Source organism: Ornithodoros turicata, chromosome 9 (genome assembly GCF_037126465.1).
Source record: "Ornithodoros turicata isolate Travis chromosome 9, ASM3712646v1, whole genome shotgun sequence".
Classification (NCBI taxonomy): Eukaryota; Metazoa; Arthropoda; class Arachnida; order Ixodida; family Argasidae; genus Ornithodoros; species Ornithodoros turicata.
The window spans coordinates 1-19,111 of NC_088209.1; the positions used below are offsets into that span (position 1 = coordinate 1).

The 19,111-nt window shown below is 42.9% G+C and overlaps 2 long non-coding RNA genes across 2 annotated transcripts; one reads left to right on the forward strand and one right to left on the reverse strand.

The window, feature by feature from the left end:
* Positions 1–4,817: 4,817 nt before the first annotated feature.
* LOC135369167 (uncharacterized) lies at positions 4,818–6,392 on the reverse strand. Its single transcript, XR_010414942.1, has 2 exons — positions 5,438–6,392; positions 4,818–4,960 (listed from the first exon to the last, which is right to left on the reverse strand). It is a non-coding gene; the product is annotated as an uncharacterized LOC135369167 (long non-coding RNA).
* Positions 6,393–16,657: 10,265 nt separating this feature from the next.
* LOC135369168 (uncharacterized) lies at positions 16,658–18,232 on the forward strand. Its single transcript, XR_010414943.1, has 2 exons — positions 16,658–17,612; positions 18,090–18,232. It is a non-coding gene; the product is annotated as an uncharacterized LOC135369168 (long non-coding RNA).
* Positions 18,233–19,111: the final 879 nt, after the last annotated feature.

Here is a 19,111-nt window from a genome sequence, read left to right on the forward strand (position 1 = left end):
AAAAGAACCACCTATAATTTGAAAATAATGCCATAAGTCGAAAGGATAAACACGCAAAATTCCTCATGCAGCCATCGTTGCGCCAAATACCGAAAACACACGTGTTTAGACCGCACGTACAAAAAAATCACATATAATTTGAAAATAATGCCATATGTCGAAAGTGTAAATATGCAAAGTTCGTCAGGCAGCCACTGTTGCGCGAAATACCGCATACACGCGTGTTTAGTCCGCAGGTTCAAAATAAAAAGAATCACCTATAATTTGAACATAATGCCGTATATCGAAAGCACAAGCATTCAAAGTTGCTCAGGCAGCCTCTGTTGCGCGAAATACCGCATACACGCGTGTTTAGTCCGCACGTACAAAATAAAAAGAATCACCTATAATTTGAAAATAATGCCATAAGTCGAAGGGATAAACACGCAAAATTCCTCATGCAGCCATTGTTGCGCCAAATACCGCAAACACACGTGTTTAGACCGCACGTACAAAAAATCACATATAATTTGAAAATAATGCCATATGTCGAAAGCGTAAACATGCAAAGTTCCTCAGGCAGCCACTGTTGCGCGAATTACCGCAATCACGCGTGTTTAGTCCGCACGTACAAAATAAAAATAATCACCTATAATTTGAAAACAATGCCATATGTCGAAAGCATAAACATTCAAAGTTCCTCAGGCAGCCTCTGTTGCGCGACATACCGCATACACGCGTGTTTAGTCCGCACGTACAAAATAAAAAGAACCACCTATAATTTGAAAATAATGCCATAAGTCGAAAGGATAGACACGCAAAATTCCTCATGCAGCCATTGTTGCGCCAAATACCGCAAACACACGTGTTTAGACCGCACGTACAAAAAAAATCACATATAATTTGAAAAAATTGCCGTATGTCGAAAGTGTAAACATGCAAAGTTCGTCAGGCAGCCACTGTTGCGCGAAATACCGCATACACGCGTGTTTAGTCCGCAGGTACAAAATAAAAAGAATCACCTATAATTTGAACATAATGCCGTATATCGAAAGCACAAGCATTCAAAGTTCCTCAAGCAGCCTCTGTTGCGCGAAATACCGCATACACGCGTGTTTTGTCCGCACGTACAAAATAAAAAGAATCACCTATAATTTGAAAATAATGCCATAAGTCGAAAGGATAAACACGCAAAATTCCTCATGCAGCCATTGTTGTACCAAATACCGCAAACACACGTGTTTAGAACGCACGTACAAAAAAAATCACATATAATTTGAAAATAATGCCATATGTCGAAAGCGTAAACATGCAAAGTTCCTCAGGCAGCCACTGTTGCGCGAATTACCGCATACACGCGTGTTTAGTTCGCACGTACAAAATAAAAATAATCACCTATAATTTGAAAACAATGCCATATGTCGAAAGCGTAAACATGCAAAGTTCCTCAGGCAGCCTCTGTTTCGCGAAATACCGCAAACACGCGTGTTTAGTCCGCACGTACAAAATAAAAAGAATCACCTTTATGTTGAAAATAATGCCATATGTCGAAAGCATGATCGCGCAAAGTTCCTCATGCAGCCATTGTTGCGCGAAATACCGCACACACGCGTGTTTAGACCGCACGTCCAAAAAAATCACATATAATTTGAAAACAATGCCATATGTCGAAAGCGTAAACATGCAAAGTTCCTGAGGCAGCCACTGTTGCGCGAAATACCGCATACACACGTGTTTAGTCCGCACGTACAAAATAAAAAGAATCACCTATAATTTGAAAACAATGCAATATGTCGAAAGCATAAACATGAAAAGTTCCTCAGGTGGCCACTGTTGCGCGACATACCGAATCACCCGTGTTTAGTCCGCACGTACAAAAAAAAGAATCACCTATATATTTTGAAAATAATGCCATATGTCGAAATCATAAAGATGCAACGTTTCTCACGCAGCCACTGTTGCGCGAAATACATCATACACGCGTGTTTAGTGCGAACGTACAAAATAAAAAGAATCACCTATATGTTGAAAATAATGCCACATGTCGAAAGTATACACATGCAAAGTTCCTTTGACAGCCTCTGTTGCGCGAAATAGCGCATACACGCGTGTTTAGTCCGCACGTACAAAATAAAAAGAATCACCTATATGTTTAAAGTAATGCCATAAGTCGAAAGCATAAACATGCAAAATTCCTCAGGCAGCCTCTGCTGCATGAAATACCGCATACACGCGTGTTTAGACCGCACGTACAAAAAAAAAGAATCACCTATAATTTGAAAATAATGCCATATGTCGAAAGCGTAAACATGCAAACTTCCTCAGGCAGTCACTGTTGCGCGAAATACCGCATACACGCGTGTTTAGTCTGCACGTACAAAATAAAAAAATCACCTATAATTTGAAAATAATGGCTTATGTCGAATGTGTAAACATGCAAAGTGTCTCAGGCAGCCACTGTTGCGTGAAATACCGCATACACGCTTGTTTAGTCTGCATGTACAAAATAAAAAGAATCACCTATAATTTGAAAATAATGCCACATGTCGAAAGCACAATCCTGCAAAGTTCCTCAGGCAGCATCTGTTGCGCGAAATACCGCATACACGCGAGTTTATTCCGCGCGTACAAGATAAAAAGAATCACCTGTAATTTGAAAATAATGCCATAAGTCGAAAGATAAACACGTAAAATTCCTCATGCAGCCATTGTTGCGCCAAATACCGCAAACACACGTGTTTAGACCGCACGTACAAAAAAAATCACATACTTTGAAAATATTGCCATATGTGGAAAGCGTAAACATACAAAGTTCCTCAGGCAGCCACTGTTGCGTAAAATACCGCATACACGCGTGTTTAGTCCGCACGTACAAAATAAAAATAATCACAAATAATTTGAAAATAATGCCCTATGTCGAAAGCGTAATCATGAAAGTTCCTCAGGCAGCGACTGTTTTGCGATATACCGGGTACACGCGAACTTAGTCCGCACGTACAAAATAAAAATGATGACCTATAATTTGAAAATAATGGCTTATGTCGAAAGCATAAACATGCAAAGTTCCTTAGGCAGCTTCTGGTGTGCGAAATACCGCATACACGCGTGTTTAGTCCGCACGTACAAAATAAAAAGAATCACCTATAATTTGAAAATAATGCCTTATGTTGAAAGCGTAAACATGCAAAGTTCTTCAGGCAGCCACTCTTGAGAGAAATACCACACACACGCGTGTTTAGTCCGTATGTACAAAGTAAAAATAATCACCAATACGTTGAAAATATTGCCATATGTGGAAAGCGTAAACATGCAAAGTTCCTCAGGCAGCCACTGTTGCAAAAATACCGCATACACGCGTGTTAGTCCGCACCTACAAAATAAAAATAATCACAAATAATTTGAAAATAATGCCATATGTCGAAAGCATAATCATGAAAGTTCCTCAGGCAGCGACTGTTTTGCGATATACCGGGTACACGCGAACTTACTCCGCACGTAAAAAATAAAAATGATGACCTATAATTTGAAAATAATGGCTTATGTCGAAAGCATAAACATGCAAAGTTCCTCAGGCAGCCTCTGTTCCGCGAAATACTGCATACACGCGTGTTTAGTCCGCACCTACAAAATAAAAAGAATCACCTATAATTTGAAAATAATGCCTTATGTCGAAAGCATAAACATGAAAAGTTCCTCTTGCAGCCACTGTTACGCGAAATACAGCATACACGTGTGTTTAGTCCGCACGTACAAAAAAAGAAAGAAAGAAAGAATCACCTATAATTTGAAAATAATGGCTTATGTCGAAAGCGTAAACATGCAAAGTTCCTCAGGCAACCACTGTTGCACGAAATACCGCATACACGCGAGTTTAGTCCGCAAGTACAAAATAAAAATAATCACCTATAATTTGAAAATAATGGCTTATGTCGAAAGTGTAAACAGGCAAAGTTCCTCAGGCAGCCACTGTTGCGTGAAATACCGCATACACGCGAGTTTAGTCCGCAAGTACAAAATAAAAATAATCACCTATAATTTGAAAATAATGGCTTATGTCGAAAGTGTAAACAGGCAAAGTTCCTCAGGCAGCCACTGTTGCGTGAAATACCGCATGCACGCGTGTTTAGTCTGCATGTACAAAATAAAAGAATCACCTATAATTTGGAAATAATGTCACATGTCGAAAGCATCAACATGCAAAATTCCTGAGGCACCCACTGTTGCGCGAGATACCGCACACACACGTGTTTAGTCCGCACGTACGAAATAAAAAGAACCACCTATAATTTGAAAATAATGCCATATGTCGAAAGCATAAACATGCAAATTTCCTCAGGCAGCCACTGTTGAGCCAAATACCGCATACACGTGTGGTTAGTCCGCACGTACAAAATAAAAAGAATCACCTATAATTTGAAAATAATTCCTTATGTTGAAAGCATAAACAGGCAAAGTTCCTCAGGCACCCACTGTTGCACGAAATACCGCATACACGCCAGTTTAGTCCGCACGTACAAAATAAAAATGATCACCTATAATTTGAAAATAATGCCGTATGCCGAAAGCATAATCATGAAAGTTCCTCAGGCAGCGACTGTTTTGCGATATACCGGGTACACGCGAGTAGTAATGTAACAACCCAAGATTTACACAGAAAATCCACGGCAAGTATTGCACATTTTACTTTAAATTATTTTAAAATTACTTTAAAATTTTTTAAAAAATTTAAATTTTTAAAATTTTGAAATTTGGCAAAATCTGACTCAGTGCAATACTTGTCGTGGATTTTCTATGTAAAACTCGGGTTGTAGGAAATAAAAAACTAGATAGAAAGGAAGCAGACAGTAGGAAATGATTTATTTGAAAATCAACGACGCCATCTTGAAGAAATCACGCCGGGGCGACTGGAGCACGACGGTTGCAGAGGCAGGTGGCACGCTAGTTCCAAGGCATCACACCAGATGGCGCCAGCATCGTAGCTCTATACGAGAAACACAGAGAACAAGAAAGTACTAGCGACACGTAAAAATGGCAACACTGCTCGACAAGTCTAACCATGCCAGAGCGCGGGGAAAAGGCCTAACCGCTACTGCTAAACAGCACGGAGAAAACACTACACAATGGGGGAAAAGGCTTAAGGCAATCGACTAGGCCTAACCACAGCGTCACAACACTTCGCGGCTAACACAAGGCGGGAACCACACGATGGTAAACGTGCGTCAACAGGCTTGGACACCGCTAAACAAGTTAAACACTACACAATGGGGGAAAAGGCTTAAGGCAATCGACTAGGCCTAACCACAGCGTCACAACACTTCGCGGCTAACACAAGGCGGGAACCACACGATGGCAAACGTGCGTCAACAGGCTTGGACACCGCTAAACAAGTCTAAACATGCGAGAAAAGGCTTAACACGAGCACGGTAAAACAACGCGCAAACATCGGTAAATCACTCACCTTTTTCCCCGCTGCGACGGAGCGTCCGCTCTCGTCGACAGCCAGGGATCAAGTGACGACGGAGCGAACGACCGCACGTCTTCTCCCAACAAGAGCCAGAGGTGGACTGACGTAAGCGCCACTCTACGGGTGCTACGCATGCGCGCGCTCCTACCGCCACCTGCGAGAGGCTAAGAGAGAAGAGCATTCCTGCGCCCCCTGCTGGCCGTTCTCATTGGTCCAGACATCATCCTATTGTCTCAGGGCTACACTGTTTTTTTTCCACTAATGCTCCTCTAGACAAGGTCAATCTGCAGTGAAGCCACGGTATGACGTCCTCATGCACCTGCGTGGCTCAAGGACGCGTGCGCTCTAGACAGGGGACCTATTATTTATTGAATCACTATCCCAAGGTTATTTCCTTTATTCTTCTATAACGATTGCATAGGAAACTATTGCAGAAGAGCACCATGCATGAAAGCTGATCGTAGGAATTCCAAAGTCTTACTAAATGAGACTTGCAAAAGAACAAAATATCCCAACATGTAACCCCATCAACGGCTAATAAGAGGACTAGGCACTCAACAAACCAACGCGCGCAGAACTCAGGGCAGCACTATCGTCAAGACGACAATGTTCCTTGTCAAAAAAGACAAAATACAAAGCGTTAACAAAGGAAACCATGCATATCGGGGCATGTCAGGACACGTCAGGACAAATTCGCACGACTGTTGGGCAACAGAGGAAAACGAACACTTGAACAGAGTGAAAAGACGCTCACTATCATCGGACACGTACACTACATTCCCTCATTGTAAATCCGCTCGTCACAAAATCCACCTGCATCGTCGAACACCATTCACCAGTGACGAACCACACATCCGCACCCCATCAGAGGCAGACAGAACCCCACCTAAGCTACGCTCTTCTACTGACGATCAACGCAATTGCCAGGATCATAATTACCGTGTCTACATCCACCAGTGTCCAAGAGAGAAGTGAATCCTTGCGTCCCCTGCAGGCCAGTCTCATTGGTCCAGACATCATCCTATTGTCTCAGGGCTACACAGTTCTTTTCCACTAATGCTCCTCTAGACAAGGTCAACCTGAAACAATAGTCTCTCGGTATGCGGTCATCATGCAGGTGCGTGGCTCAAGGACGCGTACGCTCTAGACAGGGCACCTGTTATTTATTGAATCACTATCCCTAGATTATTTCCTTTATTCTACTATAATGATTGCGTAGGGAACTATTGAGAAAAACACCATAGACAAGAGGAGATTGTAGCATTTCATTCCCAAAGTCTTACTGTACAGGAAAAAAAAAAGGTTCAGCAAGACATAAAGTCACACACCTGTCCCCCTCGCGGTTACTCTCTGAACTAAATGAATCGCAAAATTATTAAGAACTGCTCTACTCCCATTCAAGGCAGCACTATCGTCAAGAATATGCCTTGTACAAAAGGAAAAAAACTACATGCAGAAGGAAAGCATGTCAGAACAAGCCCAGGCATGTCAGCACATGTTTGTCAGACAAGGGGGGAAAAAGCGAAAAGAAACAAAGAAGGAAACCAGCATCAAACTATTTCTTCTTATTCAAAAACAGTGCTCATCATAAATCTGCCCAGGACAATACACACTATTTTTCTATTGCCACACTTTTTTCCAGTAACGGTCAATGCATTGCTACAGACTGCGTGACGTCATCACATCCTGTCTGAAGAAGAAGACACCGGCAAAGACTCCTATTATTTATTGAATCGCAAGATTATTTCCTTTGTCCTACTCTTAATGACATTGATTCTCTCATTAAAATTCAACAAAAAGCACCCCGCATATTAACGATTTTCACCCCAAAGGCTCATCATGGTCATTAGAATTACAGTAAACTGCCACTGCTCTTTTAAAATAATAAGTGAGACCACTCAACATCACCTCCAGGCTTATGTAATACATGACCCTTTCTATGCTCATACATTCGTTGTCTGAGGCTACACCTGCGAGCAAAAAAGGCGCGGAAGCCGGGTGGGCAAAGTTCCATTCGCGCATTGCGAGCAAAAAGGCGCGAAAGCACAAGACAGAACGCCTTTACGGGAACACGATGGCATTCCTATACTATATTAATGATTATTGCATTGCAGTTTAGAAAAACTACAACTAAACTATAATTTTAGGAGCCCAACTTTCTATGGAAACTATAATTGCCCTATTACTTGGATCGCTACTAATGAAGCGCTCCAATTTTTTCTCTCTTCCCATTTCAGCCTTGTCATGCAGGGAAGCAGACTCATATCCAAAATAATTAATTTACACAGAGGGTGCCGTGCTTCAGGAATTCCTATCCTGCGCTCAGATGCAAGCATTTCTTCACGGATACCTTTAACAGCTGACTTCCTCAACATATCGAACACCCAACAAAATCAAACAAACAATCAGAGAAACCCTCTTCTCAGCTGCACCATGCGACTTTCTTCTGCGTAAAATCGGTGATTTGAAGAAGAGAGCAGCGAAAAATTGCGCGCGCTTGTGCTCGACCTGAAGCATATGCCAATAAACCAAGAAAAAGGCACTCATGTCTGGTATCTGATAGTGCCACATACACAGACGCATTGTCGCAAAGAAAGCACAGGACACGGATACACAAATTTCCTTAGGTGAGCAGGGAAAAGGCTTAAGACCACAGGTCACGACACATCGCCACGCGGCTAGCACAACATGACACCAACAAGATACTATAGCGGGAAGAACTGCTACACTGCTAAACAAGTCCAGACATGCCACGATGGCGTCACAAATCAGGAAGAAAAAAAAAACAAAAAGAAAAAAAAGCACACGCACGCACAGAGGACAACGCATTAAACACACGGAGCGCTCAGGAATAATCGTAGCGTCACCGCACATCGCTACGAAGCTAAACGTCTAACACAAGACGACACCAACAAGATATTAGCGAAGGGTAAAAATTGCAACACTACCGAACAAGTGCAGACATGCGACATCGCATACAAAACACTGCTCATCGGGGAAAAGGCCTAAGCCTGCGGCGGATCATCATAGAGCGTACACAACTTCATTTTTTCTATTTTGCGTAAACTAAACGCGGTCTGCTTGGAAAACGACGTACAAATTTTCTTAAGGAGCAGAGAAATATTTCTACTCCGTGCTCAGATACCAGCATTTCTGCTCAAAAACCTGCAAAATTAAACACTGCTTACTTCGTCAAGATATCGAACAAAATCAAACAAACAACTCCACTTCCACTGGTAGAACACTATTCAGCTTTTACGCAGGAGGCTTTCTTCTACATAAAAAGTAAAGCAAATAAGAAAAGAGCAGCGAAATATTACACGCACATTTGCTTGACTTAAAAAACCTGAAGCATATGCCAATAAACCAAGAAAAAGACACTCATGTCTGGTATCTGATAGTGCCACATACACAGACGCATTGTCCTTGCGTAAAGAAAGCACAGGACAGGGATACACAAATTTCCTTAGGTGAGCAGGGAAAAGGCTGAAGACCTCAGGTCACCACACATCGCCACGCGGCTAGCACAACATGACAGCAACAAGATACTAGCAGCGGGAAGAACTGCAACACTGCTAAACAAGTCCAGACATGCCACGATGACGTCACAAATCAGAAGAAAAAAAAGCACACGCATGCACGCACAGAGGACAACGCATTAAACACACGGAGCGCTCAGGAATAATCGTAGCGTTACCGCACATCGCTACGAAGCTCAACGTCCAACACAAGACGACGGCAACAACAAGATATTAACGAAGGGTAAAAATTGCAACACTGAACAAGTCCAGACATGCGACATCGCATACAAAACACTGCTCATCGGGGAAAAGGCCTAAGCCTGCGGCGGATCATCATAGAGCATACACAACTTCATTTTTATATTTTGCGTAAACTAAACGCGGTCTGCTTGGAAGACGACGTACAAATTTTCTTAGGGAGCAGAGAAATATAGAAATTTGTACTCCGTGCTCAGATACCAGCATTTCTGCTCAAAAACCTGCAAAATTAAGCTCTGCTTACTTCGTTAAGATATCGAACAAAATCAAACAAACAACCCCACTTCCACTGGTAGAACACTATTCAGCTTTTACGTAGGAGGCTTTCTTCTACATAAAAAGTAGAGAAAATAAGAAAAGAGCAGCGAAATATTACACGCACTTTTGCTCGCATAGCTATAAGAGAAAAAAATAAATAAAATAACAACGCACACGCTAATAAACTGTGACAAAGACACCCATTTCTCCGATCAGATAATTATTGCATAATGCTATATACTCATTTGCATTGGCCCTGCGTGAAGAAACCACAGGACAGGGATACACAATCTATCTTAAGCGAGCACGGAAAGTCACTTCTACTCGAACAGCTTAATACCATAAAGTCTGAATTTTTGCAAAGAAAATAGAGCCTGAACAGCGCTACGAAGGTGACAGACACATACTAACAAACAAACAAACACTTCTTCGAGTCTGTATTATCTTTTAAAAAATAACGAAAGCACACATAAAAAAAAAATCAAATCGGCTAGGTAGCCTTCCAGACGTTGTGCCTTAAAGTTGGCTGCACGCAATGTGCGGAAGCATGCTGTGAAGCCAATTTGCGGTTTTGCTGGATGCACATGAAGTCCGATTCCAATTGGAAATCGCGCTAAGGACGTGCCAAACGTGGAATTTTCGCAAGATTAATCCCAATACCTGGAATTCTATTCATTTTAGCGGGAATGCTGGCGCTTGTGCTCCATTATTCGAAATTTTCGAATATTCGAATTTCTCGATTATCAAATTTTCGAATACGAATAGGGTTCGAATATCAACAATATTCAAACAATATTCGAAAGTTCGAATATTCGCACACCTCTAGTGAATACTGACACTCAACGATATATAACAAAAAACAAACAAATTCCATTCTCATGAACTCTCCTCTGCCGAGCGGCTTTCTCCTGCTCTACCTGGATGCTGACTTTTTCCCCCCTCACCTACATTCTGAGTAAAAACAGTGACAGAAGAAAAGAACCGCGAAAAATTACACGCATTTGTGTCACAGGACAGGGATACACAAATTTCCTTAAGTGAGCAGGGAAAAGGCTTAAGTCGGTACCGCTCAGGAATAATCGGAGAATCACCGCGTATCGCTACGCGGCTAGCACTTGAACAGCGCTACGAACGTGACAGATACATACTAACAAACAAACAAACAACAGCAGGACCGGCGTCGGGCACTCATAAAATACCCTGCCCAAAACAAAGACTTCGCCAGGTTCGCGAGGCAATTCCATCAAAAACGCTCGTCCTATCCTACAGATAGCAATGCAAACGCGACTGCCCTTATTTTTTAAACCACTATTTCACGCAATAGTACATAAATGTATCACTCGTGTCACACGAAAAGGCAAACACTTACTTGTCAAGTGGGGTCCCAGCGCGTGCGCGCGCGCACACACACTAACATTTTCACACTCACAAACACAAAGTCTATTTTCACAACCACATAAATCCATATTATTTATCAGGTCAATAATTATCCTACCATCGCCAAAAGACGGTACAGACATGTATGCTTACGCAAGACAATCGGTCCTCGTTCCGGATGTAATAGGATATCGCCACTCGGCCGGCGCGAACCAATAAAGAAAGAAAGGAATGCATGTTCGCTACGAAGAAAACGGTGCCGTGCTTCTACGCAGCGATCATTATACAGACGCGTAAATGTGAACATCATTCGCTACACACTGTAGCTCCCATCATTTTTAAACCAAACCGTGTTCATAGGTCTTCACTAAATAGGTGAGCCGATAATGACTCCAAATAAAATCAAATCAAATAATCATTCCAGCATCGCTGGCTGCAAGCTTGGGTACCCAACAGAGCAGCGCGCTCCCATCAACACGCCTTGGGCTGACCTTACACACCCGAAGCCTTTTCTGAATACATTCTGCAGGCGCTGGAATAAAAGATTTATCGCGAGGGTACTACGATGTCAGCTCTGTTGCTGTTTAAGTGATAAAACAGTGCGCCCGAACCGCGAAGCGCGCGTCCAAACCGCGAAAACGGGTCCGCGTTGCGCTCGCGCCGCGGGGAATCGCGCGCGTCGCGAGTCCAAACCGCGAGACCGGGTCCGCGCGCGCTTCGCGGTTCGGGCGCACTGTTTTATCACTTAAACAGCAACAGAGCTGACATCGTAGTACCCTCGCGATAAATCTTTTATTCCAGCGCCTGCAGAATGTATTCAGAAAAGGCTTCGGGTGTGTAAGGTCAGCCCAAGGCGTGTTGATGGGAGCGCGCTGCTCTGTTGGGTACCCAAGCTTGCAGCCAGCGATGCTGGAATGATTATTTGATTTGATTTTATTTGGAGTCATTATCGGCTCACCTATTTAGTGAAGACCTATGAACACGGTTTGGTTTAAAAATGATGAGAGCTACAGTGTGTAGCGAATGATGTTCACATTTACGCGTCTGTATAATGATCGCTGCGTAGAAGCACGGCACCGTTTTCTTCGTAGCGAACATGCATTCCTTTCTTTCTTTATTGGTTCGCGCCGGCCGAGTGGCGATATCCTATTACATCCGGAACGAGGACCGATTGTCTTGCGTAAGCATACATGTCTGTACCGTCTTTTGGCGATGGTAGGATAATTATTGACCTGATAAATAATATGGATTTATGTGGTTGTGAAAATAGACTTTGTGTTTGTGAGTGTGAAAATGTTAGTGTGTGTGCGCGCGCGCACGCGCTGGGACCCCACTTGACAAGTAAGTGTTTGCCTTTTCGTGTGACACGAGTGATACATTTATGTACTATTGCGTGAAATAGTGGTTTAAAAAATAAGAGCAGTCGCGTTTGCATTGCTATCTGTAGGATAGGACGAGCGTTTTTGATGGAATTGCCTCGCGAACCTGGCGAAGTCTTTGTTTTGGGCAGGGTATTTTATGAGTGCCCGACGCCGGTCCTGCTGTTGTTTGTTTGTTTGTTAGTATGTATCTGTCACGTTCGTAGCGCTGTTCAAGTGCTAGCCGCGTAGCGATACGCGGTGATTCTCCGATTATTCCTGAGCGGTACCGACTTAAGCCTTTTCCCTGCTCACTTAAGGAAATTTGTGTATCCCTGTCCTGTGACACAAATGCGTGTAATTTTTCGCGGTTCTTTTCTTCTGTCACTGTTTTTACTCAGAATGTAGGTGAGGGGGGAAAAAGTCAGCATCCAGGTAGAGCAGGAGAAAGCCGCTCGGCAGAGGAGAGTTCATGAGAATGGAATTTGTTTGTTTTTTGTTATATATCGTTGAGTGTCAGTATTCACTAGAGGTGTGCGAATATTCGAACTTTCGAATATTGTTTGAATATTGTTGATATTCGAACCCTATTCGTATTCGAAAATTTGATAATCGAGAAATTCGAATATTCGAAAATTTAGAATAATGGAGCACAAGCGCCAGCATTCCCGCTAAAATGAATAGAATTCCAGGTATTGGGATTAATCTTGCGAAAATTCCACGTTTGGCACGTCCTTAGCGCGATTTCCAATTGGAATCGGACTTCATGTGCATCCAGCAAAACCGCAAATTGGCTTCACAGCATGCTTCCGCACATTGCGTGCAGCCAACTTTAAGGCACAACGTCTGGAAGGCTACCTAGCCGATTTGATTTTTTTTTTATGTGTGCTTTCGTTATTTTTTAAAAGATAATACAGACTCGAAGAAGTGTTTGTTTGTTTGTTAGTATGTGTCTGTCACCTTCGTAGCGCTGTTCAGGCTTTATTTTCTTTGCAAAAATTCAGACTTTATGGTATTAAGCTGTTCGAGTAGAAGTGACTTTCCGTGCTCGCTTAAGATAGATTGTGTATCCCTGTCCTGTGGTTTCTTCACGCAGGGCCAATGCAAATGAGTATATAGCATTATGCAATAATTATCTGATCGGAGAAATGGGTGTCTTTGTCACAGTTTATTAGCGTGTGCGTTGTTATTTTATTTATTTTTTTCTCTTATAGCTATGCGAGCAAAAGTGCGTGTAATATTTCGCTGCTCTTTTCTTATTTTCTCTACTTTTTATGTAGAAGAAAGCCTCCTACGTAAAAGCTGAATAGTGTTCTACCAGTGGAAGTGGGGTTGTTTGTTTGATTTTGTTCGATATCTTAACGAAGTAAGCAGAGCTTAATTTTGCAGGTTTTTGAGCAGAAATGCTGGTATCTGAGCACGGAGTACAAATTTCTATATTTCTCTGCTCCCTAAGAAAATTTGTACGTCGTCTTCCAAGCAGACCGCGTTTAGTTTACGCAAAATATAAAAATGAAGTTGTGTATGCTCTATGATGATCCGCCGCAGGCTTAGGCCTTTTCCCCGATGAGCAGTGTTTTGTATGCGATGTCGCATGTCTGGACTTGTTCAGTGTTGCAATTTTTACCCTTCGTTAATATCTTGTTGTTGCCGTCGTCTTGTGTTGGACGTTGAGCTTCGTAGCGATGTGCGGTAACGCTACGATTATTCCTGAGCGCTCCGTGTGTTTAATGCGTTGTCCTCTGTGCGTGCATGCGTGTGCTTTTTTTTTCTTCTGATTTGTGACGTCATCGTGGCATGTCTGGACTTGTTTAGCAGTGTTGCAGTTCTTCCCGCTGCTAGTATCTTGTTGCTGTCATGTTGTGCTAGCCGCGTGGCGATGTGTGGTGACCTGAGGTCTTCAGCCTTTTCCCTGCTCACCTAAGGAAATTTGTGTATCCCTGTCCTGTGCTTTCTTTACGCAAGGACAATGCGTCTGTGTATGTGGCACTATCAGATACCAGACATGAGTGTCTTTTTCTTGGTTTATTGGCATATGCTTCAGGTTTTTTAAGTCAAGCAAATGTGCGTGTAATATTTCGCTGCTCTTTTCTTATTTGCTTTACTTTTTATGTAGAAGAAAGCCTCCTGCGTAAAAGCTGAATAGTGTTCTACCAGTGGAAGTGGAGTTGTTTGTTTGATTTTGTTCGATATCTTGACGAAGTAAGCAGTGTTTAATTTTGCAGGTTTTTGAGCAGAAATGCTGGTATCTGAGCACGGAGTAGAAATATTTCTCTGCTCCTTAAGAAAATTTGTACGTCGTTTTCCAAGCAGACCGCGTTTAGTTTACGCAAAATAGAAAAAATGAAGTTGTGTACGCTCTATGATGATCCGCCGCAGGCTTAGGCCTTTTCCCCGATGAGCAGTGTTTTGTATGCGATGTCGCATGTCTGCACTTGTTCGGTAGTGTTGCAATTTTTACCCTTCGCTAATATCTTGTTGGTGTCGTCTTGTGTTAGACGTTTAGCTTCGTAGCGATGTGCGGTGACGCTACGATTATTCCTGAGCGCTCCGTGTGTTTAATGCGTTGTCCTCTGTGCGTGCGTGTGCTTTTTTTTCTTTTTGTTTTTTTTTTCTTCCTGATTTGTGACGCCATCGTGGCATGTCTGGACTTGTTTAGCAGTGTAGCAGTTCTTCCCGCTATAGTATCTTGTTGGTGTCATGTTGTGCTAGCCGCGTGGCGATGTGTCGTGACCTGTGGTCTTAAGCCTTTTCCCTGCTCACCTAAGGAAATTTGTGTATCCGTGTCCTGTGCTTTCTTTGCGACAATGCGTCTGTGTATGTGGCACTATCAGATACCAGACATGAGTGCCTTTTTCTTGGTTTATTGGCATATGCTTCAGGTCGAGCACAAGCGCGCGCAATTTTTCGCTGCTCTCTTCTTCAAATCACCGATTTTACGCAGAAGAAAGTCGCATGGTGCAGCTGAGAAGAGGGTTTCTCTGATTGTTTGTTTGATTTTGTTGGGTGTTCGATATGTTGAGGAAGTCAGCTGTTAAAGGTATCCGTGAAGAAATGCTTGCATCTGAGCGCAGGATAGGAATTCCTGAAGCACGGCACCCTCTGTGTAAATTAATTATTTTGGATATGAGTCTGCTTCCCTGCATGACAAGGCTGAAATGGGAAGAGAGAAAAAATTGGAGCGCTTCATTAGTAGCGATCCAAGTAATAGGGCAATTATAGTTTCCATAGAAAGTTGGGCTCCTAAAATTATAGTTTAGTTGTAGTTTTTCTAAACTGCAATGCAATAATCATTAATATAGTATAGGAATGCCATCGTGTTCCCGTAAAGGCGTTCTGTCTTGTGCTTTCGCGCCTTTTTGCTCGCAATGCGCGAATGGAACTTTGCCCACCCGGCTTCCGCGCCTTTTTTGCTCGCAGGTGTAGCCTCAGACAACGAATGTATGAGCATAGAAAGGGTCATGTATTACATAAGCCTGGAGGTGATGTTGAGTGGTCTCACTTATTATTTTAAAAGAGCAGTGGCAGTTTACTGTAATTCTAATGACCATGATGAGCCTTTGGGGTGAAAATCGTTAATATGCGGGGTGCTTTTTGTTGAATTTTAATGAGAGAATCAATGTCATTAAGAGTAGGACAAAGGAAATAATCTTGCGATTCAATAAATAATAGGAGTCTTTGCCGGTGTCTTCTTCTTCAGACAGGATGTGATGACGTCACGCAGTCTGTAGCAATGCATTGACCGTTACTGGAAAAAAGTGTGGCAATAGAAAAATAGTGTGTATTGTCCTGGGCAGATTTATGATGAGCACTGTTTTTGAATAAGAAGAAATAGTTTGATGCTGGTTTCCTTCTTTGTTTCTTTTCGCTTTTTCCCCCCTTGTCTGACAAACATGTGCTGACATGCCTGGGCTTGTTCTGACATGCTTTCCTTCTGCATGTAGTTTTTTTCCTTTTGTACAAGGCATATTCTTGACGATAGTGCTGCCTTGAATGGGAGTAGAGCAGTTCTTAATAATTTTGCGATTCATTTAGTTCAGAGAGTAACCGCGAGGGGGACAGGTGTGTGACTTTATGTCTTGCTGAACCTTTTTTTTTTCCTGTACAGTAAGACTTTGGGAATGAAATGCTACAATCTCATCTTGTCTATGGTGTTTTTCTCCAATAGTTCCCTACGCAATCATTATAGTAGAATAAAGGAAATAATCTAGGGATAGTGATTCAATAAATAACAGGTGCCCTGTCTAGAGCGTACGCGTCCTTGAGCCACGCACCTGCATGATGACCGCATACCGAGAGACTATTGTTTCAGGTTGACCTTGTCTAGAGGAGCATTAGTGGAAAAGAACTGTGTAGCCCTGAGACAATAGGATGATGTCTGGACCAATGAGACTGGCCTGCAGGGGACGCAAGGATTCACTTCTCTCTTGGACACTGGTGGATGTAGACACGGTAATTATGATCCTGGCAATTGCGTTGATCGTCAGTAGAAGAGCGTAGCTTAGGTGGGGTTCTGTCTGCCTCTGATGGGGTGCGGATGTGTGGTTCGTCACTGGTGAATGGTGTTCGACGATGCAGGTGGATTTTGTGACGAGCGGATTTACAATGAGGGAATGTAGTGTACGTGTCCGATGATAGTGAGCGTCTTTTCACTCTGTTCAAGTGTTCGTTTTCCTCTGTTGCCCAACAGTCGTGCGAATTTGTCCTGACGTGTCCTGACATGCCCCGATATGCATGGTTTCCTTTGTTAACGCTTTGTATTTTGTCTTTTTTGACAAGGAACATTGTCGTCTTGACGATAGTGCTGCCCTGAGTTCTGCGCGCGTTGGTTTGTTGAGTGCCTAGTCCTCTTATTAGCCGTTGATGGGGTTACATGTTGGGATATTTTGTTCTTTTGCAAGTCTCATTTAGTAAGACTTTGGAATTCCTACGATCAGCTTTCATGCATGGTGCTCTTCTGCAATAGTTTCCTATGCAATCGTTATAGAAGAATAAAGGAAATAACCTTGGGATAGTGATTCAATAAATAATAGGTCCCCTGTCTAGAGCGCACGCGTCCTTGAGCCACGCAGGTGCATGAGGACGTCATACCGTGGCTTCACTGCAGATTGACCTTGTCTAGAGGAGCATTAGTGGAAAAAAAACAGTGTAGCCCTGAGACAATAGGATGATGTCTGGACCAATGAGAACGGCCAGCAGGGGGCGCAGGAATGCTCTTCTCTCTTAGCCTCTCGCAGGTGGCGGTAGGAGCGCGCGCATGCGTAGCACCCGTAGAGTGGCGCTTACGTCAGTCCACCTCTGGCTCTTGTTGGGAGAAGACGTGCGGTCGTTCGCTCCGTCGTCACTTGATCCCTGGCTGTCGACGAGAGCGGACGCTCCGTCGCAGCGGGGAAAAAGGTGAGTGATTTACCGATGTTTGCGCGTTGTTTTACCGTGCTCGTGTTAAGCCTTTTCTCGCATGTTTAGACTTGTTTAGCGGTGTCCAAGCCTGTTGACGCACGTTTGCCATCGTGTGGTTCCCGCCTTGTGTTAGCCGCGAAGTGTTGTGACGCTGTGGTTAGGCCTAGTCGATTGCCTTAAGCCTTTTCCCCCATTGTGTAGTGTTTAACTTGTTTAGCGGTGTCCAAGCCTGTTGACGCACGTTTACCATCGTGTGGTTCCCGCCTTGTGTTAGCCGCGAAGTGTTGTGACGCTGTGGTTAGGCCTAGTCGATTGCCTTAAGCCTTTTCCCCCATTGTGTAGTGTTTTCTCCGTGCTGTTTAGCAGTAGCGGTTAGGCCTTTTCCCCGCGCTCTGGCATGGTTAGACTTGTCGAGCAGTGTTGCCATTTTTACGTGTCGCTAGTACTTTCTTGTTCTCTGTGTTTCTCGTATAGAGCTACGATGCTGGCGCCATCTGGTGTGATGCCTTGGAACTAGCGTGCCACCTGCCTCTGCAACCGTCGTGCTCCAGTCGCCCCGGCGTGATTTCTTCAAGATGGCGTCGTTGATTTTCAAATAAATCATTTCCTACTGTCTGCTTCCTTTCTATCTAGTTTTTTATTTCCTACAACCCGAGTTTTACATAGAAAATCCACGACAAGTATTGCACTGAGTCAGATTTTGCCAAATTTCAAAATTTTAAAAATTTAAATTTTTTAAAAATTTTAAAGTAATTTTAAAATAATTTAAAGTAAAATGTGCAATACTTGCCGTGGATTTTCTGTGTAAATCTTGGGTTGTTACATTACTACTCACGCGAACTTAGTCCGCACATACAAAATAAAAATGATGACCTATAATTTGAAAATAATGCCATATGTCGAAAGCATAAACATGCAAAGTTCCTCAGGCACCCACTGTTGCACGAAATACCGCATACACGCGAGTTTAGTCCGCACGTACAAAATAAACATAATCACCTATAATTTGAAAATAATGGCTTATGTCGAAAGTGTAAACATGCAAAGTTCCTCAGGCACCCACTGTTGCACAAAATACCGCATACACGCGAGTTTAGTCCGCACGTACAAAATAAAAATGATGACCTATAATTTGAAAATAACGCCATATGTCGAAAGCATAAACATGCAAAGTTCCTCAGGCACCCATTGTTGCACGAAGTACCCCATACACGCGAGTTTAGTCCGCACGTACAAACTAAAAATAATCACCTATAATTTGAAAATAATGCCGTATGTCGAAAGCATAATCATGAAAGTTCCTCAGGCAGCGACTGTTTTGCGATATACCGGGTACACGCGAACTTAGTCCGCACGTAGAAAATAAAAATGATGACCTATAATTTGAAAATAATGCCATATGTAGAAAGCATAAACATGCAAAGTTCCTCAGGCACCCACTGTTGCACGAAATACCGCATACACGCGTGCTTAGTCCGCACGTACAAAAAAAAGAA